This window comes from Mustela lutreola, chromosome 12, assembly GCF_030435805.1.
Source record: "Mustela lutreola isolate mMusLut2 chromosome 12, mMusLut2.pri, whole genome shotgun sequence".
NCBI classification, from domain to species: domain Eukaryota; kingdom Metazoa; phylum Chordata; class Mammalia; order Carnivora; family Mustelidae; genus Mustela; species Mustela lutreola.
The window spans coordinates 93,589,534-93,613,344 of NC_081301.1; the positions used below are offsets into that span (position 1 = coordinate 93,589,534).

At 38.9% G+C, this 23,811-nt stretch overlaps 1 protein-coding gene across 3 annotated transcripts in view; it reads right to left on the bottom strand.

Moving 5' to 3' along the window:
• Positions 1 to 23,811, bottom strand: part of RFX3 (regulatory factor X3) — a 444,526-nt gene that overhangs the window by 290,233 nt on the left and 130,482 nt on the right. The window lies entirely within an intron of this gene.

Consider the following 23,811-nt stretch of genomic DNA (forward strand, 5'->3'; position numbering starts at 1 on the left):
CTCACAGAGGCTTATGCTAGTGTGTTACAATGTAGCAGTGAACGGGGCGAGCACAGTGCTCAAGCTGAAAGGTTTCAGGACTCACTCGCTGGTACCAGACCCTTTTAGTCCGAGGCAAATGACAGTGCAGTGATCAATAGTTGTTAACCGCTCCAAACTCTGAATATTCATTTCATTGCATTTACAGATCTAAGTCCTCTGTTCTTGCAATGGTGTGCAAGAACACCCACAGCCCTGAAGAGCTTTGCTGTTTTAGTTGAATTGCTTGATACACTTTGCCTGGCCCTTCCCTCGCTGGAGGCTTTTGCTTCTGAACTGCGGGCAGTGAGCACAGTTCTAGCTAGTGTCCTCCCCACCTTTTAATTGACTTCTTTCAATCTGCAGGCAAGAAAGCCATAAGGAAGCTTGTGCACAACTGTGTCCCAAGAGTATAAATAGGTACTTTGAGGAACTCTTAGAAAAAGTGTGACCTTTATGTGAGGACGTTTTAACACCAGCCTTAAGCTGCTTAGAGACTGTTGGTTTTTTTGTGTTTTGTTGTTGTTGTTGTTGTTTTGTTTTGTTGTTTTAATGTTTTCTTGATTTGGCCTTTTCCTGAGTTAGGAATAGATAAATTTTCAATGTTACTGCCCTACTGAATCACCTTAACTAAGCTACGGGTTCAAGCTCTAGATTCAGAAACAGGCTGGATTATATATGTATGTATGGTTTTGTGCTATAACTAGTTATGAAAGGACCCAGAAATCCCTTTATCTCTAATCAGTTGTGATAGAATCTCCTTTTTGGTCATTTTTAAGCCTAGTTACAATTTCACAATATGGTGTCCATATATTTCAGAAATAAATTACATAAGTCACAGAAAAGACCCAGAAGTGTCTAGCTTTTATCAACCTGTTACAGGCAATACACACTAGACTTAATTAAAAGAAAAAAAAAAAGACATCTAAACAAAAAAAATTTTTTTATATTCCTTGACAAATGCAGTGAACTGCCAATGTAACAATTATTTATTGAGTACCAAAAGAGGGCCAGACATAGTTCTTGTCTATAAAATGCTCAAAGTCGTATCTGTGAATTTAAAATGCTGTGTCCTTTGAACTTGGATTGTTTCTGCTCTCAACTTGGACTGCTTGTCAGAGACATCATTTAACACATTTGTATCTGCACCACTTGAAAACTATGGAGTCTAGATTATGTATGGATGAATACTTTAAAAATCATTCTTAAGGGTAAATTTCCTTTTCAGTATTGTCATTAGGTTATTTTCTCTTATTGATATCTGCTGCATATTCAAGAACTAATAAATGAACATTAATGCTTGTAAAAGGAAAAACTGCTTATGAAAAAAAAATACTGATGAGGATAGGTTTACTTCTGAAAAATTGTATGTATGAGAGTTTTGAAAATTAACGTATTGGTCTGTCACAACTTACCACGGAATTGTGATGAATCCTTGTATAAAGCAGAAACCACTTCTGTTTCACACTTTTAATTTGATTATAATATCTGATTCTCTTCAGTTAAAAGACACCTAGAAGTTTTAATTCTCATATGTGAAATGAATAGTTTCATTTTAACCAGTATTTATTGAGTACTTATGATATGCAGAGCCCTGGGGAATTAAACAACTAGATTACGAATTGCCTTTACTAGGTCTGAAATTCTGAGGATATATGAATTATCAATAATGATAGAGGGCCGCCTAGGTGGCTCAGTCAGTTAAGCATCTGCCTTCAGCTCAGGTCATGATCCTGGGGTTCTGGGATTGAGTCCCACATCAGGCTCCCTGCTAAGCAGGGAATCTGCTTCTCCCTCTTCTTCTGCCCCTCCCCCTCATGTGCTCACTCTCAGGCTCTCAAATAAAATCTTTTTTTTTTTTAAGATTTTATTTATTTATTTGTCAGAGAGAGGGAGAGCGAGCGAGTACAGGCAGACAGAATGGCAGGCAGAGGCAGAGGGAGAAGCAGGCTCCCTGCGGAGCAAGGAGCCCGATGTGGGACTCGATCCCAGGACGCTGGGATCATGACCTGAGCCGAAGGCAGCCGCTTAACCAACTGAGCCACCCAGGCGTCCCTCAAGTAAAATCTTAAAAAAAAAAAAAATGATATAGACTTGTAAAGGCCAAGGTAATTCAGAACTATACATAATTTACCACTTTTCTCTGGAGAAACCCCAAATCTACCCATCCTCACCCAAAATATATCTTGGTTTTAAAAACATTGCAGTAAATAAATAAAAATAAAAATATTGCAGTATTTTTTCTTCTGGTGGATTGGTCTTTCTAATTGACATTTATTTATTTATTTATTTATTTATGAAAATTTTGTTTTTTATTTGACAGACAGGGATCACAAGTAGGCAGAGAGGCAGGCAGAGAGAGAGAGAGGGAAGCAGGCTCCCCGCTGAGCAGAGAGCCCGATTCGAGACTCGATCCCAGGACCCTGAGATCATGACTTGAGCAGAAGGCAGAGCTCAACCCACTGAGCCACCCAGGTGCCCCTCTAATTGATATTTAATCAAATATCTTTCTGTATCTTTCTAATATAAATCAGGTGTTTACTCAGCAGTCCTGAGGTATATCTTACATCCTTACATCCATATATATATATAACCAGAAATTAAGTTTTTACCCCAGCACAGAAAGATGGTAATAGAATCCCATGTTGACTAGCTTTTCTCAAGACCAGAATACACACTTCATTTAATGCAGAATGTCATATAGAATATTTGCAACATTAAAATCAGATAAATGGAGTGGTGCCTGGGTGCTAAGTCAGTTAAGCGTCCAGCTCTTGAGTCCGGCTCAGGTCATAATTTCAAGTTTGTGAAATCAAGCCCTGCATGGGGCTCGATGCTCGGCACGGAGCCTGTGTGAGATCCTCTCCCTCTGTACCTCTCCCCACTCTCATGCTCCATAAATGAATAAATCAATAAATAAAACCTTTTTTTAATAAAATCAAATCATTGGAAACAACCCAAATGCCTCTCAGTAAGAGGATGAAAAAACGAATTGTGACACATTCGAACAATGGAAGACTGCTGAGCCATGAAAAGCAACTGGCTCATTGTACATAAGACAACATGAGTAGATGAATCTTAGAAACACTATGTTCAGCAAAAGAAGCCAGGCACAAAGTACATGCTGCATGAATCCATTTACAAAGAGTCCAAAAACAGGGAAAACTAATCTGTATTTAGTGTTGAGTTCTCAGTGATGGCAGGGGTGAAGAGATGGGATTTGTTGGAACAGCACGTAGGAGGACTAAGATGGTGTGAAGTATTCTGCACTCTCCAAAGCCAGAGCGACTAGCCTCATGGCTACTACAATCTAATTGTAAATTAAAATTAAATTAAAAATCAGTTCTGCTGTTGCCCTGGCGACATTTTCAACTTATTTGGTGCAGGGAGGGGTGGGTAGTGGGCAGAGAGAAGCTTGAGCAGGCTCCAGGCGGGCAGAGCCCAACACAGGGCTCCATCTCACAACCCTGAGATCAGGACCTGAGCCGAAATCAAGAGACAGATGCTAAACCAACTGAGCCACGCAGGTGCCCCTCACACTGGCAACACTTTAAGTGCTCTGTAGCCACAGTTGGCTAGGAGCTACCAAATTGAACTGTCGAGCTATAGAACATTACTCCCACAGAGTTTTTTTTTTTAGAGCGCTGTTCTAGATTTTGTTTTAGGTAGTATGTACATGTGTGGTCACAATTGTCAAAACTGTATACAGTGCACATTATATATGCATTATATGTTAGTAAAACCTGCCCCCAAGGCCCAGAAATCACTAATAGACGTATTATTACAGTATCACCTACCCAGCCAAACCCACTTTTCCTTAATATTTCATTCAGCACTGCAGAGAAAAGGATAAGTAATAGATAGTAAAATTATCCTTGGAAAATCTTCAAAAATGTGTTAAATGTGACCATACGATAGATAACGTTGATTCACCGCTCAAAGAAACAAGTTCTGCCACGTTACAATCCTAAATACATCTAGAAACCAAAGGAACTGCTTTTGAGGGCTCAAGTGAATGCTAGATGATTAAAGAGATTTTCTCCCTATTTCCACGCTGGAATGGAAGTATCTTAAATGTGTTGGATATCGTGTAATCTCATTCTGAGGTAACATTAGGATCAAGTTAAGAAAGTCATGTAAACTCTTGAGGTAACAGTTAAGCCTTAATGCTTTTGGAGGTCCAAGAAAACATGTGTAAATAAGGATTAAACAGTGAATTATCTCAATTCTAAAATTCTAATGTTCATGGATTTTCAGACATGGCATGCCAGGTGAATTGGTTCAAAATTCTAAATGCAAATGTTCTTGTAATACTTTTATGAAATTAGGAAATTTGGGGAGGTGAAAAAATACTTCCTATAAATTTAACAACTACTTCCACCATTTCTTAACTTTGTGAACTGCAGGTATATTTTTACAAGATAATGAGTTTGAACTGTATTAGAGATTAATTCTTACAACTTAATCAGGAATTAATGTCTGCAAGAAAGTATTTTTTTACTCAATTATTATCAAAAGTTCTTTATCAAATGTGATTTTATTTTATCCAGTCTGTAACTGGCACAGAAATGCTTTTTAAGTTGGTTCTCTCTCTCCCTTTATCTTTTCCCCCACTTTAATGTAATGTACATTCTGGAAAAAAACATCTCCCACGTTCCTGTAGGACCATTATTCCTATTTAAATATACTCAAAGTATCTTCCCACTGGAATATGGCAAATATCTCACCCTCCCCCCACCAACATCACAATACATTATAAAGCCTAAATTTAAATAGTTTTTTTAATACTTATATCAACAGTTAAAGCATTATCACTGAATTTTTTTCACCCTTTTATTTTTTTTAACAACTTACCTCGGCCACTAATAAGGAAAAAATAGACTACTTACCCAAATTACATGAATCTGTCTCAACGCCATTTTGTTTTGTTTTAAAAAGACAACTTACATGCATGGAATATTTTTTCCAAAATTTTGTTTTGTTCTGTTTACATTTTCATTTTGAAGGACAGGAACACAAAAATATACATCGCACAGTGGAATGTTTAAAACATTTGTTTCTAAGCGTTGTTGAAATTTTAGCTAGAATTTTCTTCCATAAAAGAGATTAAAGTCATTTTTAAGACTCCTAGATCTGACTTAATGTGTGAAAGTACCTATTAGAATCTGGTTTTGGAGACCTCCAGCCCCACATCATATCAAATATAGTAGAATGTACTCATGTACCACATAAAATACACATAATTAAGAAGTGAATTACAAATTACATAATGGTAAGTTTGTAGGCATCTAATTATTTGTTCATTTTGATCTGTAGCTTTCTTTTCTTATTTTGAAGTCCACTTTTTTTTTAAGATCAGCATTTTCAGAGAAGCTTGGAAAATGTTTAAGTCCTGGATATTGTGCTTCATGAATAAAATGGCCCTGAAATTTAGCAGGAAAATGGAATTTCGAAAAATTTATCTCTTAATTCATTTTTCATTCTTCCTATGTGAGGTAGAGGAAGTGTTAATTAACCAAAAAAATATGGAAATCCACTGAAATAACAAAATTACAGTAAACTTCAAATACTGGTTTCATAAAGATGAGGGGGGAAAAAGGAATGTAATCAAGATATAGAAAAATTATTTTCTAAGATGACGTAAGTGTATTTGAACTCAGTACCTTAATTTGCTCCTACAATCTTTACTTCATTATAAAATTGCACATAAAAATCAAGACAATTGGATTTACATTGTCAGGATATCCTATTTGTAGCTTCAAATGTGTGACACAATAATTACAGACTTCTTGTTAAATGTGATATCATCCTTCACCCACAAGAAGTAACCCTTAAAGAAAGAACACTAATTTAGTTGAAGATTGATGAAAGACAAGAAATATGAATGTGAATAATTTAAGACAGTATATAAAAATCTGACAAGGAATTTTTCATAGAATTAAACATGCTTATTTTTGAAAGTGAATAATTTTTTTAGGATTAAGTTCTTCCTGAAATCTAAAAAGATAAAAATGAAACATATAAAATAAGCAGGTCATTTTCTTTCCAGCCGGTACTGATTCAGCGACCCAACAGTGTAATACCAACCACTGTGTTTCTGGAAAAGCCAGAAAATACATCAGCTTCTAAAGAACCAGCTATGGCGTTGACAGAACTGAATGATCATAAACAAGATCTAAAAAGGGCAGCTTCGTCTGAGTAGGCATTCACTCTGCTGAGGCACACTCACTTTCTTGGTCAACTAGGGATGTATCCAATATAAATAATTCTTGTAAGAAAGTGTTGAAGTTAACTTAGTTGTGTAATCAAAACATTACAACTTATTAGCATTTCTTGAAGATAAAAACAACTTCTTTATTGGGCAATCATCTTTGAGAAAGAAATATTCTAAAAGTTTATTGTAGACTTCAAAAGATATAATGCTTACCTGTCCGAAACAGGTAAGGCAAGCTGGGAGTTGTAACACTTTTGGAAAGGAAGTGAACAGGAACTGAAATGCTCTTCATCCAATGCCAATGGTAATGGGTCAGTATAAAGGTGAGAGAAAGGAAAAATGTAACCAGAAAATATAATCAGCTGAGGTGGTTTGGGTTTTTTTGTGTGTTTTGTGGGGGTTTTTTGTTTTTAGTATTGTGGGTTGTGAGTTGATTTGCTCTGCTTGTCTTTTTTCATTTGTGGAGAAGAAACCAACAAGAAAGGATGAGTGAAATCATAGTTGTAGAGGGAAAAATGTAGCTAAGACTTGGATTAATGCTCTAACTAGGAATAGTGAGAGATCTATTCAGAAAACTGGTAGACAATATGTGATCGTTACCGAGCATAAAAAATACCCAGTTCCCAGATCATTATTGAGGATGTCCTCTATGCTACAGGAATTACCACGGGCACTCTGAGGGGCCAGGGGCGGGGCAGGTTGGGGAATAGAGCAGGTAGGGAAGAAAGAAGCAAGCAAGATACAGAAGAACTAAAAGTCCAAGTTCCTTCCTATACTGGGTATCTTTTATTCCTCCAGATTCACTCATTCTCTACTTGTCTTTGCCCTCTTTTCCAGAGGCTCACCTTCCTAGACCACCTCGTTGGATTCCCTGGCTTTCTGGTCTCCACGAGTGGGCAGCGCTGACAGGGAATCGGAGTCAGGGAAGAAGGAGTGTGAGGTCTGAGTATTATTACCCCGTTTGCCTCCCTCCATCGTTGCTTCAGAACAGTGGCATCCCTTGACTGAAGCTTCTGATAAAGGCTCCTTCCCCTGTTACCTTTGGGTTTAGGGGCCATAACAGCCCCACAGCTCCCTGGGTTGATACGTTGTCCATATGGCTCCCCTACCTCTGCTAGGCCCTCTGCACTGTATATCTCCTCAAAATTGCCCTCTTTCTTGTGTGTGATGCCACCAAGTAAGATCACAGACTATGGAGGCGCCTGGGGGGCTCCGTCAGTGAAGCCTCTGCCTTCAGCTCAGGTCATGATCCTGGAGTCCTGGGACTGGGCTCCCCGCTCAGCAGGAAGTCTGCTTCTCCCTCTGTCCCTCCCCCTCCCGTTTTCTCTCTCTCTCTCTCCATCTCAAATAAATAAGTCAATAAAATCTTTAAAAAAAGATCCCAGGCTATGTATTCCTCTGCTTGAGTCTCCATAACAACGCACCACAGACTGATGGGCTTTAACAGAAGCTTATTTTCCCAAAATTCTGGAGGTTAAAAGTTGAAGATCAAGGCATCGACGGGGCTGGTTTCTTCTAAGGCCTCTCCTTGGCTTGTAGATGGCCGTCTTCTCCTTGTGTCCTCACGGGGTGTCTTCTCTCTGTGTGTTCATGTCCTAATCCTGTCTTTACAAGGCTGCCTACCGGTGCTACTGGGGTAGGGCTCACCATAATGAACTCATATGAAAAAAAGCGCCTGTCCCCAGATACACTCACATGCTGAAGTACTGGGAGTCAGGGGTTCCGCACATAAATTGTGAGGTGAGAGAAGATGATTCACTACATAACAGACTTGTTGAAAAAGGAAGATGTTTTCTAATAAATGAAGAAATAATCTCAAGATTATGAGGATAGTATGAACATAAGAAAAGGATGGTATTACACTTAATCTGAGCAGAACATTAGAAAGGGGAAAGAAGTGGGGGAAGCAGACACAGTTTTATACATGGAAATCTCAGTGGGACATTCAAGTAGAGATACCCAGGGACACCTGAGTGACTCAGTGGGTTGGTTAAGGCTCTGGTTTCGGCTCAGGTCATGATCCCGGGGTCTTGGGATCAAGCCCGGCATCGGGCTCCCTGCTCAGCTGGGAGCCTGCTTCTCTTCCTTTCTCTCTCTGCCTGCCTCTCTGCCTACTTGTGATCTCTGTCTGTGAAATAAATAAATAAAAATCTTTAAGAAAAAAATTAATAAAAATAAAAAAATTAAAAAGTAGAGAGACCCATACAGAAAGCACAGGCACTGGGAAGAACCATCTAGGTAACAAAGTAACAATCACAGCTAAACTTTAGGAGGCACCAGAAAGACTGCTCGTTATTTTTCCCCTTCTTCTATCATAACAGAATTTCTCCTGCTTCTACTGGACCCTTTCCACAAAATGACTTCCAGAGCTCCTGTTCTGGTCCTACTTGACGCTAGATGAGGACCTGTAACTAAGTTCTGGTTGGTGGGATGTAATCAGAACTGTTCGTAGGGCCCCTTCTAAGAAAGCGTCACCTTCCTTGCTTTGCCCCTTTACCCACATTCCTTTGTCCATCCCGTGCTCAGAACTCGAGTGCCACAAACTTGGACCAAGCCAAGCACAGGACCGTAACAGAACTGGAGACTAAGTCCCTACTGATTGTGAGACCCCTATACTGCCCTCTATTATCTATATTTATGGAAGAAAAAAAAAATCATAGCCATCTTGATTTCCGTCTCCCAGCTGAAATGAATCCTAATTAGTTCAAGCATTGGGGCATCTGGATGGCTCAGTCGTTAGGTGTCTGCCTTCGGCTCAGGCCCTGATCCCAATGTCCTGAGATCGAGCCCCACATCGGGTTCCCTGCTCAGTGGGAAGCCTGCTTCACCGTCTCCCACTCCCCCTGCTTGGGCTCCCTCTCAATCTGTGTCTTTCTGTAAAATGAATAAGTAAAGTCTTTAAAAAAAAATTTTTTTTTTTAAATTACAAGCATTTTCTAGGTGCTAGGTACCCTTCTCAGTTTTTTAGATGTATTATTTTAGTGAATCCCGTTAACAATTCTTTGTGTACATACTATTATTATCCTCTGTAAGGAAACAGAGAGTAAGTAATTTTCCCTAAACAACACACCTGCAGAGTTTAGGATTTAAATCAGACTAAGAACCTCGTCACCATGTTGAGCCTCCGTTCCCTAGACTGATCTAACACCCCATAGTCCCACTGATGGGGAATACAGTTATTTTTGATACTGTTATTATTATTTTATTTATTTATTATATTTATTATTATTTTCTCTACAGCCTAGAGAAGAGAATTGTATCTGATTTTGCAACCGTGCTACACGGTCTATCAAAGGAGGAAAGCAAATGAAGTGCAAAACTTAGGCAAACTCTTGTACACAGCTATAATCTTACTGTCGCTGCTTATTTTCGCCTAAAACTTACCACCGTTTTTTTGTGACCCACAACGTTTCTACTTCTGAACTTAATTTTAAAAACTTGACTTTGGAGCCTCTTGTGAAGCTCTAGAAATCTAAGATGCATTTGCTTTGTAGTTCTCTGGCTGAGATCAGGCCCATAGGGCAAGAAGGTGTTTCAGATCTGTGCTACAAAGGGGCTTGCTTCCCCTTGGCCATATTCTGCCAGAGCCCTTCTCAGAGCCCCAGCTGGGATAATCTTTGGTGCGATCCAGGGGCAACTTCTGCCCTTAATTGTCAGATTCCTCTTGAGAAAGACTCAGCTCTCAGTCAGGAGTCAATCCTTCTGGTGACAGTCTCTGTTGCACTCCCTTTAGCAGCAGGAGAGCTTTAAGAGTGTTACTGGGCTTTGTTAACCCCGCTCTTAGAGAAACTGGAGAAAAAAGGATTTTAAGGGCATCTTGATTTTTTTTTTTTTTTATGTTTGGAAAGAGGAAAAAACTGGACCGGTGGAGAGAGTTCTATCCCCTTCCCATCTGGCCACATAAAAGGCTTCAGAAAGGCCACTGGATCTACTCAGAGGATATTAACACACTATAATTCCGTAAAGAAATAATGCAACAAATAAGAGAACCATTCACCCACTTGCAGCGAGAAGTTCTGAAGGCAGAGGACCTATGATGTCTCTCACACAATTTGCTTTCAGGCTATAGATAGCACTGATCTTCAAGAATAGCTTTATTAGGATGGGATTTCGAAATGAATCCATCCCTATACCTACTGTGGTTTTTAATTTCTACTCCTTCTAACCAATTTTTCCAGCCAACAGAGACATTTACAAAGTACATTCATACTCAGGATTATGCCATCTCGGGGTAGAAATAAATGCATGTTCCTTTTTTAAAACAGCTTTATTGAGGTATAATTCACATAGAGTAGAATTCAACCATATTAAGTGTACAATTAGTTACATTTTGGCAACGCATGCAGCCATTTGACCACCATCCTAATGAAGCTATTGAACATTTCTATCACCATCAAAAGTTCCCTTGTGGTTCTTTGCAATCAATCTTCTCTCACTCCCTATGCCTCACCCCAGGAAAACTTTGCTCTGCAGTCACTGTATTTTCCCTTTACTAGAGCATCATATAAATGGAAACATGCAGTATTTTAAAGTTGGGAGTTTTTTCTTTTTCTTTTTCTTTCTTTCTTTCATCCGTACATCGTGTGTATCAGTAATTCATTTATTTTTACTGTTGAGTAGTGTTCCATTGAACGGACATATTCCAATTTGTTTTCTGATTTTTTGTTATTATAAATAATGCTGCTAGGAGTGTTTGTGCAGAAGTGTTCTTGTGGAAGGATGTTTTCATCTCATTCCAGCGGATACCTAGAAGTGAAATTTCTGTGCGATGGTAAGTGTATGTTTTCACTTTATAAGAAATTGCTGGAATGCTTTCCAGAGTGCCTTTATTATTTTGTATGCCCAGCAGAAATGTGTGAGGGTTCCAGTGCTCTGCATCCTTACCAACCCTTTTGGCAAGAATTAAAGGATCTTTTCGATGTCAGTTCATCTAGTGACTGTGTAGTAATAATCTCATTGCGGTTTTAATTTGTATTTCCTTAGTAACTACTCATGTTGAACTTTTCATGTGCTTATTGTCCATTTGTATATCCTCTTTGTAAAAAGACGATGTTTTGTCTACTTTTGAGTTGCTTCTTTTCTTACTGAGCTACAAGAGTTCTTAACACTGTTTGGACATAAGTCCTTTGTCAGATATAAATTTGGCAAGGATTTCTCCCAGAGGATGTCTTCCCTTTTCATTTCCTTAAGGTTATCTTTCAAAGAGCAAAAGCCATTTAATTTTGATGATGCCTTATCTATCAGGATTGTATTTTGTGATTTGTGCCTTTGCTTTATCTAAGAATTTTTGGCTAACCCAAAGTCATTTGATTTTTCTATTTTCTTAATAAAGCTTTATTATTCTAGATCTTAAGGTTGTGGGTCTGTGAGACATTTTGAGTTCGTTTTTGTGTAGGCTGTGATGTAAGGGTTGAGATTCACAACTTATATTTCTTTTTTTCTTTAAAGATTGATTTATTAGAAAGAGAGAGAGAGAAAGTGCACAATAGTGAGGGGCAGAGGGAGAGGGAGAGAGATGCCACAGCAGACTCTGCATTGAGCACAGAGCCAGATGCTGGGCTTGATTTCATGACCCTGAGATCATAACCTGAGCCAAAACCAAGAGTCAGATGCTTAACTGACTACACCACAAAGGTGCCCCAACATTGACAACTTTTTGTACAAATATCCAGCTATGGCAGCAGCATTTATTAAAACGACCATCCTTCTCCACTGGATTGTTTTTCTACCTTTGTCAGAATCAGTTGTCCATACACATGTGGCTCTATTCTGGGATTTTCTTCTATGCCACTGGTACGTCTCTTTACCCCCATACCACATTATTTTGCTTACTGTCACTATATAGTAAATTTTGAAACCTGGCACTCTTAACCTGTTCTCTTCTGTTCTTTATCAGAGTTGGTTTGGTTATTCTAGGTCCTTTTCATTTTCATATGAATTTTATTTTATTTTTTATATGAATTTTAGAATCAACTTAATCAGTTTCTACAAAGAGACTTGCTGGGATTTGAGTCAGTACTGTGTTGAATCTATAAATCACTCCAGGGAGACTGACAGCTTAACAGTATAGTTTTCTGACCCATGGAAAAGCTGTATCTCTCCTTTTACTTAGATATTCTTTAATTTCTCTCAGTGATTTGTTGTTGTTGTTGTTGTTGTTGTTGTTTCTTATATACAGGTCTTTCACATCTTTGTCAGATTTATCCCTAAAGATATCATAATTTTGATGTTATTGTAAATGATATTGTTTTTAAATTTTTTGTTCATTGCCAGGGTAGAGAATGTAACTGTTTGTATTGATCTTATGTCCTAATATATTATAGAATTCACTTTGTCAATTCCCGTAGAGGTGTGAATCAAGATCATTTTTACTTCTATCTTTTCAAAGAGTGGAAGCGTTCCTCTCCTAACCTCCACCCAACTCAGGTCTCAGAGATAGACACTGTGAACAATTTTTGGTTTTAGATCCTGTGGTAGTTCAAATTTAAATAGCATATATCGATACTCTACAAAGAAAAATGAAAAATTTACCCTTTCTTCAACCCGTTTTTCTCCTGGACTCCAAGTTTTCAAAATTACATTATACTTTTACATGGTCTAGATTTACAGCAATTTCTTTTTCCATTTTTGATTATGTAGTGGGGAAGGTAAGCTGAATAAATATCCCTCAGCAAACACCTAAAAACTCTGGATAAAGTATTTTAAAACAGCTTATTAAATGTATTGTTGAGGTAGCAAACAAGTAAGGGAAATTCTTAGACTTAGGGAAGAACAAAGGCCCCAATCAAAAAAAGTAAAGTGAGTGTTGAAAAGAGAAATCTGCCATTCCTTAGTAAGTTAGAATTTCAGTTTAATGGTCACTCGGAGATTGGAGACAAAGCCTTGGACCTCATGAAATGAGAATTATAGTCCATAAAGCCAAGACCTCAAGACTACACCCTCAGTGAAAATGTGAATTAGGTAGAAAAAAACAAACAGTCACATAAAAGACAGGACAAAGAAGACATGGAGGGCTAGAGGGCTTAGACAAAAGAGATTATGGTATAAAATCCTTTGCAGCGTCAAGTAAAACCAATATTTTTATTTATGCAGTCACTATTTTCAATGATTATTGATGAGTGTGTTTCTTTTTAATATATTCTATGTTTTTCAGTTCATCCTAGTCTCTGGATCCTTTTTTCCTGTGGTTATTGGATAGTGATGAATTTATGAACAGAAGAAGGAGGAGCAGCTCCCCTCACTTTCAGCCCTAACCTTCAGCTACACCACAGACAGCCAATGTACAATAAATATCACTGGGTGTCTTGGGCTTAAGGTCGATGAAAATGAATTTGAAATTAGTTGTTAAAACGTTTTTATGCTTGCTAATATAATTAGTATGTCATTGTTTATTTATTTATTTATTTATTTATTTTGCTAGATTCAAATCTGGAATTTGAAGACACAAAAAATATTGGAAAACTGTGTTTCCTTAAAAAATTTTAAACCTCACTTCATATACTTTTATTTGTACAAAAAAAAGGGAAGAATATAGTTTAGTACCACTTTGACAAACATATTAGCAATAGTGAGTTTGTGTCCAAAACTGGGAAGGTTATAGAAAATAAAATACAAAACAAAAATTTAGAACTATAATTTTTATTAAAAAGCCACAAACCTCAACCCTTTACTCCTCAGAAATGTTGTTCCTTAATGTTCACCGTTTGGAATCCTTTTAATTTTATAATTCCCCACAAATTGATTTATTGGTTTCATAAATTCCTTCCACAGAGTGTATAAAAAGGTTCTTGATTTCTAATTTCCGCTTGTGCTGTAGTGTTTCTCCTTCATGGGTTTGGAATTTTGTGACTTCTAAGTGGGTTTTTAAATGAACTTGGAGACTACATAATTAGCCATTTTTTCTCATCCCTTTTCCAGTTCTGAAGACTGCAGCTGGCTGCTCTTAGAGTCACTATCCTCTTCGTCTGTTCATTCTCACATTAATGAGATCTGAGTGTTGGACCATCCTAAACTTAAATCATTCCCAGTGGCCTCCAAAATGATTGGAAAGCTGTTGCACTTCCTATTGAGAAAGTTGCATATTACCTGGGCATCTTTTCTCCCGGCTAGCGCATCACAAGAGTTTACCCAACCTCCTTTGAATTGGGGTTTTAGAACTAGCTGTTTTAAGGAAAACGCTTCATCTCTCCGGGCTTCAGTGTTTCATCTATAATGATCTATAAAAGGATTAGCAATTTTTAATTGCTAATTAATACTCTAACGTTGATTGCTCTAAGAAATGTAAACAATGCAGTGGTTTCAAATTTCTAATTTAAAATAGGCTACTGGGTTATTGGTGAACTAACCTGAAATAGTACCATGGTGCTTAAGCTAAGGATAGATGCAAACATGCTTGAGTGTGGTTTAGTTTTTGAATTTTACAATTTCAACATGCTTAAAATGTTCTACTTTCTTTCTTTCTTTTTTCCAAAATTTTATTTATTGGGGTGGGTGTATGGCTCAGTTAAGCACCTGCCTTTGGCTCAGGTCATGATCCCAAGGTTCTGGGACTGGGCCCCTGGTTGGGCTCCCTGCGCAGCAGCGAGTCTTCTCTTTCCTCTCCCTCTGCCTACCATTCCCCTGTTTGTGTGCTCTCATTCCCTCTCTCTCTCTCTAAATAAATAAATAAATTTTTCTTTTTCTTTTTTTTTTTTTTTAAAGATTTTATTTATTTATTTGTCAGAGAGAGAACAAGCGAGAGCGAGCACAGGCAGACAGAGTGGAAGGCAGAGTCAGAGGGAGAAGCAGGCTCCCCGCTGAGCAAGGAGCCCGATGTGGGACTCGATCCCAGGACGCTGGGATCATGACCCGAGCCAAAGGCAGCTGCTTAACCAACTGAGCCACCCAGGCGTCCCTAAATTTTTCTTTTTTAAGATCCTGACATAAGGACCTGAGCCCAAGTCCGATACCTAACCGGCTGAACACCCCTATGTTCTACTTTCTATTGGTTAAACTCAGTACAGGAATATTGTAATTGAAACACCAGAATTTGAATTTTTATTAACTCTAACCTTGTATAAAAGTTTTAACAGAGTAAAATTTTGATGAAACAGCTATTCATTGGAGCAAATTTTCTTCACATCAATAGACTTTTATTGATCTAATTAATGTAATAGTCTTTCATCGTGGCAAGGTATGTTTGAGTGGTCCTTAATTTTTTTTTTTTCTGGAGAGTTAGGTGTGACAAACTACCTCCTAAAGGCTATGGGAAAGGTTTTGAAATATCACTGAAATTTTTCAAATGTTTAGGAAAAAAATTTAGACTTATAAAATACTTTGGACTCTTTGTGCTACATAAACCCAAAGTACTATTTAAATCTTCTTATCACATGTTCACTTTAACCACAAGTATAGCTATGTTTCTCTTATGTTTATATCTCTCAACATGTACACTGCTATTAATGTGAGAGGTGTGTGTGTGTGTGTATCCTTATTAGTTAAAAATAATTTTAAAAAATCAATGCAGCATAGAAATTTGCAATGTTTTGTGCCTCTATTCACGAGGAACATGATTTTATCTTAAGTGAAACTAAAACAATGCGGTAGTGAAAGGCAATGCTTTCCAATGCAATTTTGCTGTATTATCTTGGACTACAACGACAGCAAACATTTACTGAGGATTCTCCTTCTGCCAGTCACTGAGCTATGTGTTCACTCCTCACAACAACCCTGTGAGATAGGTACTATTATAAATCCCATTTTTGAATACTGAGAAAATGAGGTACAGAGAGCTTCAATAATTTTTCCAATGTTACAGTCAGGATACATACACCCAGGTAAGGACCTACAGTTCACCACGCTGCTTCTCCAGGATACTGTTGATCATACAAGTTGATTAAACACAAATCATATTTTTCCTAAATAAATTAGCAGGCCTGCCTGAATTAATGATAAGTCCAGACTTTTCAAAAATCCTTTAAAAGATACGCCTTTTAATATAGTAAAAGGCCAAGAATACGATTGCTGAAACTTTTGGTCTGGTTCAGTCCATTAATCTAATGAGAATCAGCTACTCTAGGATTCCATCACTCATCTCAAACCACCAGATATTAATTTTTAGAACGGAAGAGTTACTTGTTTATAATAGTATATACCACATCTGAAAATAGGAATCATCACCTTCATAAAGCACATCCCTTTCCATATGTTCATTTAAAAATCTCAATATTCAAGAAGTCCAGACTTCTCTGCTTATGGGTATCTCTAGAGTCCCACAAATGCCTTCTATTCAAAATATCCAGCATGTGACCTTATTATTTTTATCACAAGATTTAATTTATTTATCCTGTATTCCTTTTCTTGATGAATGGCATCACCACTCTTTTCATGTGAGCTACAAATCCAGTGGTCATCCTGGACTCCTCTCTGTTATGTACTTTCTACAGCCAGCCAGCCACCGAGTCCAAGACATTCTCTCTCTTTCATCCTTCCTCTCTTCACTCCCTGTTTTTCCTTTTTCCTCACGGCCCCTCTCTTAGAACAGTCCTGTCTCCCTGGGATTACTTGAGCTGACACCACCAATGGTGCTTCTTTTATCTGACGTAGAAACTATTTATTACTAGAATAGTTTGATTTTTTTTTTTTTTAAGATTTGATTTATTTATCTGAGAGAGAGAGAGAAAGCATGAGCCCAAGGAGGGGCAGAGGGATAAACAGATTCCCCTCTGAGCACGGAACCCAAATGCAGAGCTTGATTCCAGCTCCTGAGATCATGATCCGAGCCGAAGTAAGAGACTTAGCCAATCAAACCACTCAGGTGCCCCTTGAATGATCTTAGAATAGAAATTGGATTATAGAATCTCCCTTAAGCCTCCTTGGCAAAGGTGCTTCCATATTCTTAATTTTTCAGGTTAATGAACTGACGTTTGGAGAGATGACTCAACATGTACAAGGTCGTAAAACAATTACATTATTTAGGAAACTAAATCCAGACAATCTGACTCTAGAGTTCCAGCTTGTCAACCACCACTGGCCTTTATCAATTCTCCAGACTGATTTGAGATGCGTCTCCATGAGCATGTGTGTCTATACTCTCATGGCCCCATTCCTCTCTAATATAATCTTATTTATCTGTCTCTCCTGGTGGTTGAAAAGCTCCTAAAAATCAAGGGTCAAATACCTGTGACAAAAGTAGCATTTCAATAAGCATTAGTTTAATTAATTAATCATTACTGTCCATCAAGTCACTAGGGAGCTTAATTAAGGACATTGTGTATTGAACCAAAAAAAAAAAAAAATAAAAGAAAATTCATGTCAACTAAATCTGGACTATTGTGTTATGCTTTTGTCCTTTGAGGATATTTCTTTAATAAAATCTGGGACCAGTCAACTAGAATGAGAATATTCTCTCACTTAGACCCTAGTAGATATGGAAAAAAAAATTATTTTTCTTTCTCTTTATATGTTATGTAATTAACTCTCTGTTTGCCTCAGGTAATCATTATCATACCACAGTTTTCAAGATAATTGCTCGTATATAGTATATTTAAGTTAGATGCTTCTCCCAACTCATTCTTATTTTGTATCCGGTTTGACCTTCATGGACTGTGATGTCTTATTCTTTATCTAACTTTTGTGTTTTGGGGTTTCAGTGGAATCTAAGAGAATGATTGACCCCTTTGACCTTAATCCTGAGTGACTATACGAGACTCAGAATAACCACAGTTCGATCAAAGATGTTTTCAACCGATTGTTTCAAATTAAACGTTTTAGGATTTTATTTCTTCCCACCAGTAAGTACCTCCCAGGCTTCGAAAGGAAGGAGAAATGGAAGGGGGGGGTAACCTAAAAATACACTACCGGGAAGGATATACATTGTCTAGTTCCAACCAGGCTTGAGGAAATTGGCCATTAGTCTTGTTCAGACAGGTGCCCCTAGCCCCAGAGGACTCAAGTGAGAAGCATATCTACGTGCAAGAAAGCAGCCCGCCATCCCTTCCACGCCCTGTCTTCCGCTCACACCTCGAGGAGCCGCAGAGGGATTTTACTCTGCTCACAAAATGGTCAGAAGGAGCATGAAGACATTTTGTCTCATTTATTTCCAGATTTAATCCTGCCCAGATCAGTCAGATTTTCTTTCTTTTTTTTTTTTCCTTTTTAAATATGAAGAACAGGGAGTTCAGAAAGACAAAATAGAATATTCACCCAGACAACTTCACGGTGCAAATGCGAAGCAGAGAAATGGCTTAACCTTGTTGTGAGCTAACTATAGCTCTCCTATTAGCAGAAGGGAGAGAAAAACATTGCATGCTGTTCAGTCAAGGCCACAGAGCTCACTAGGACACCTTGCTATGTTTCGAGGTGTGCAGAGAACGTGGGGTGGAGTAGGTCCCACCTCCTATCACAGACCTCTTCTGCCTTCAAAAGTGAAGGGCAGCCTTGGAGACCCTGCCTTTGTCTCCAGGGTTTTCCATCAGAGCAGCTGCGCCATGGCCCATCCCTGCCTGCCGGAATCCCCGGACACAGGGATAAGTCTCCAAATCTCTTCCTCAGCTGTCACGATAAAGCAAGACACTGAGACACTGGCGCTGTGGAAGATGTGTGCCAGATGGCTGAGGGGCAAGTGGAAAGAGCCTTGGTTGGGCAAGAAGTAGTCATCAATTGTGTCAAACTCCTGAGAAGTTTGAGCGTTTCTGATGCAGCAGCTTTACCCTAAGGAACTAGGCTTCCCCAGGATTGCAATGAGCCTGAAAACCTAGATCATCTCGTCTTCGTTTTGTTTTCATTTGATCTCTTTAAAAGATTTCTTTATTTTAGAGAGAGAGGGAGAGAGCGCATGCAGGCAAGCAAGAGTGGGGTCCAGAGAGGCAGAGGGAGAGACAGAAGCTCCAGCAGACTCTGGGCTGAGTGCAGAGCCTGACGCAGGGCTCGATCCCAGGCCCCCGAGATCCTGACCTGAGCTGGTATCAAGAGTCTGCCGCTCAACCGACTGAGCTACTCAGCACCCTTCCTTCAATCTTTAATAAAAGGTTTTTTGAATGTCTCCATCCTGGCTCTGTTTCCTGATATTAAAGGAAGGACCACAGGTCAGCTTTGGGTCAGACCATTAAGGAGGAGCAGCTCACATCTGAGAGTAGATTTCTGGTGGTGGCCGCATTCATTAGAGATGGACGTCAGTGAGAAGACAAATCTGGAGGACAAGACAGAAATATGCAGTCCAGTTGTCTGTTCCAAAGGAGATTTCCCACTGAGTTCCAACTCTGGAAACTCTAGCTTTTATATTATAGGGTTTTTTTTGGGGGGGGGGGAGTGGTGCTCCTCTCCTTTAAGTTTTATTTTTATTGAGAAATATTGTTTTTTTTTTCCCACCAAGATCTTATCAGGTATGCCCCTATGCATATTTTAAAATATAAATCGATATAATTATAGTAATTTTACAGGAGCAAAAAAAAATGTGGTTTCTCAAGCAGAATTAATTTCCATTGAAATATTTACAATTTTATGTATATAGTTCAAATTAAAATCACTGTGGGCCAAATTGTCACATACTACACATTGGTGAGATACAAAGTGACCTTTCTGTCATCAAAATTCAGCAATAAAAATCATTGAGATAGGCAAGTACATTTAAGAAAGGAATCTTTTTTACGATAAACAATATGAAAGTTAATCGGTAAAAATAAGTGAAATGTGTAAATGAAAATCAACTTTCACACTCAGAATTATTATGGAAGCATATAGAAAGCCAGGAGAGAACACACTTCCACAAATAAATTTTCAGCCTGACTTTCCACAGCAAAAAAAGCCAAAAACAAACAAATGAAAAACTACAGGGAAAAAAATCTGTCTTCAAATTAAGACGTATCATATGTTAAGGTGGTCCCAAAATACAGTATATCAAGCCCATGTTGTTACAGGAGAAGACACATGTAGGCAGAATCACAGAAAAGTTACTTCCTGAAATATCACAACAGGAGATTCCTTTAAAAGCTCAGCTTGCTTACGAACTAGAAAGAACAAGTTCCTGCCTTTCTGAAGAATTTTTGGACTTTGGGCACCAAAATCCCCCAACAGCACTAAACACCATCTCAAAATATTTCAGTAAAGTAGCGTAAACTCTTTGTTTCAGCGTCTGAAAAAAGTTCCCTTTTTACCACTTCTGACATTCACAGTTCAAACAATTAAAAAAAAAAAAAATAGAACATTGATATTCTCTGAAGCATTTCAGTGGTAAGAAAGGAAGTATTTCCTGACGAATTTTACAGCGCACCTGAATGGAATTAGCCCGTCATGATTTAAAGCTTAAATCATATCCATATGGCTTTTCGAAAGACCGCAGAAGCAGAACCAACTCGGAAATCCAGAGACACTCCTATGAACGGACTTGGAAATCCAGGGACACTCCTATCGACACAGATGCATAGTTAAACAGTAATCGTTCCTTTGTCTTTTATAAATCACTAACAGGAATAATACTGTTAATTAATGGTGAATCATTCTCCAGTGATCTATTCATGTTCTCTGGCAGGCTGCTCTGGAGGTGGTAGGCAGCAAAGTGTTGATAAGTATATTGACTCAACTTGGAAAGAGATTCAGAATCTCAGTATGACAACTAATATGTATTTTCTTGTTATAGAAACATTTCACTCTTCTGTTCACAATCCACTGTGGCTTACTGAGTCTTTTTATAGAGCAGCTCAACTCCCCTGCCTAACCTTTAAGGCCCTCCGTCAATTCACACCTTACACACCTTGATTTACTGGCTCAGATTCACTCTCTCTCTCTCCCTCTCCCCTCCCAACGTTATTTTTGTTTGTTTGTTGCTTTTTCTTTTCGTTATTCTTATTTTTTCTTTTTTTTTTGCATCACTTTCCATTCTTTCTTTCCATCCATGTCCACTCTGTCTTGCTGTTTGACTCAAACAGCAGCTGCAGTAACTCCATGGGAAGAAGATGACAGAAGGAGTAGGAAGACCTTTCCGTTTCACCTGGAAATCTTTTCTGGTGTTTGTGGAAGATGATGCTGGTTGACTTCCCCAAATCCATTCCCCCTTCCCCCTTAGTATCGGAATTCCAATTTCGGTCAGGGTCGCAGTGTGTGCTTTTCTAGAAATACTTCTCCAGGCTCCCTTGCACTTAAGGGTATCCTGTGACACAGCTCTGGACAGTGAGACAGAAGTCAAGGGTTTCTGTTTTTGTGTTGTTGTTGTTGTTGTTGTTTAGTAAGGAACTCCTTCCTGCTTTCTCCTTGCTTCTTTTCCCCACCAGGAAGGTTGATAGCATCCCTGGAGATACAGTAGCCTCCTGCCACCTTGACAGGAAAGCCCTGAGGACAAAGACCTATGTGCTAAGGATGGTGGAGTGGGACAATGCAAGTGCTTGGGCCATGAATGAGTGGCCACGAATGGCCTTGTTCTGTCTCCCTCCTCCTCCCCCAGCCTCTGTGTGAATCAGATCAACTTCACACCATTTGTGCGGTTCTTCTGCTATTGTAGACAAGCACATTCTTAAAGTTCACACACATTCATAAAGCAGTTTTAGGTTTATGGAAGAATGGAGTAGAAAACAGTCCTCAAACCTTCTTACCCTCCCCTACAGTCTTCCCTATTGTCATCATCTCTCATTGTACAGTACAGTTTTTACTATTGATGAGCCACTATTGGCATATATTAACTAAAATCCAACATGGACATTAGGGTTCACTCTCTGTCTTGTACTTTCTATTTTATTTTATCTTGTTTTTTATTATGTTCTATAGGTTTTGTCAAATGTGTTTTTTTTTTTAAGATTATTTATTTATTTATTTGACACAGAGAGAGAGATCACAAGTAGGCAGAGAGGCAGGCAGAGAGAGAGGAGGAAGCAGGCTCCCTGCTGAGCAGAGAGCCCAATGTGGGGCTCAATCCCAGGACCCCGAGATCATGACCTGAGCCAAAAGCAGAAGCTTAACCCACTGAGCCACCCAGGTGCCCCAGTTTTACCAAATGTTTAATGACCTGCATCCAACATTACCACACCATACAGAAGAGTTCACTGCCCTTAAGATCCTATGTTCCACCTTCATATCCTCCCTTCCCTTGAGTCCCTGGAAATGGCTCATCTTTTTACTGTGTATATATTCTTGCCATTCCTAGAATGTCACATAGTTGCAATCTGACCCTATGTAGCCTTTTCAGACTGGCTTCTTTGACCCAGCAATTTGTGCTTAAGATTCCTCCTGTCTTTTCATGGCTTGATAGCTCTTTTTTTTCTAGGCATTAAGTAATATTTCATTGTATGGGGGGGGACAACAGACTGTGCTCCATTCACCCACTGAAGGACATCTTCTTTGCTTCCAGGTTGGGGCGACTATGAATAAAGCTGCTATAAACATTAGTGTGCAGGATTCTGTAGAGGCCCAAGTTTTCAACTCATACAGGTACTTTGCATCCCTTTTTGAAGAGACCCAGCATCTGACATGATGTCTTCTCCTCCCCTTTCTCCAACCAGTTAAGAATGGCAGGTGGCAGAGCCAATCTGGAGATTGTCCCCAAGTTTGTACTGGCACTGGCGTTGGCTTGGCAGGGATTTCTGAATCTCCATGTGCCTTAAGAAAGTCACATAAATAGTCTACCCAAGGACCAGCTCACTGGTGCCCATCACTCCTACACACCCTCCCCCAAAAAGATTCCAACATGGAAAGGGGACCTCGTGCAGAACTTTAGGGAAAGCAGTAGGGATAAGGGAATGCAAGGATGGCACAGTTAAAGACCTCTCATGCCTGGAGCCCTTGGAGGTCTCTACCCAGCAGGTGTGTGACATCCACCAGATGTGCCCCATGTTAGAACCAGTTTCTGCAGACCACCATGGACAGGAACCAGACTGGGTGAACACAGGTGAAGCCCGCGCCAAGGAAGGACAGACTTACTTTAATGGGAGGTGCCGATCTGCTACCTCATTGTCAAGTGGGACAGATGTCATTATGGAAACCAATCGAAACAAAAGCAAGTATTATTAAGCTCTAAACTTTACACTTTGTACAAGTCATATGGGGTATTTGACCTTAACTGTTTCACCTGTAGAATGAAGGAATTACCCCTAGAATACTGCAGTATTGGTAATCGGTTTTCATAGCCCTTAAGGCTCTATTAAGAAACTAGCTTGTCTGCATTTCTGAAATCTCTCATCTCTACAGTGAGTCAGGTTAAGTTTATGAAAGAAGTTCACGAATATTTCATATGCCCTTGCTTCCCTCAGCAGGTTTTTCTTTTCTGTTCTTCCCCACTCAAAATGTCCTTCTACGTCCTAGGGTCCTCATTTCAGTCCCTACCCAGACGTACTTCCATTACAGGCCACGGGCCACCATGTAATTCTTTTACTGTCAGACCCCTTCCTCTGTGCTGACCAGTGAAGGGTTAGTGGCCTGAAAAATGGATCCCTCTTGGGTTTGTAATTAGTGATAATGAGCTAATTAGTGTGTCATTGCTTCTTCCAAGGTGTTCCATTTTAACAAGATACTCTGGTAGATATTGTCTTTATCCCAAAGGAATACTTTTTTTTTTTTTTTTTTTACAGTTCTGATGTCACTCTCGAGTGCTAATAATGAAATATTTTGAGGTTAGA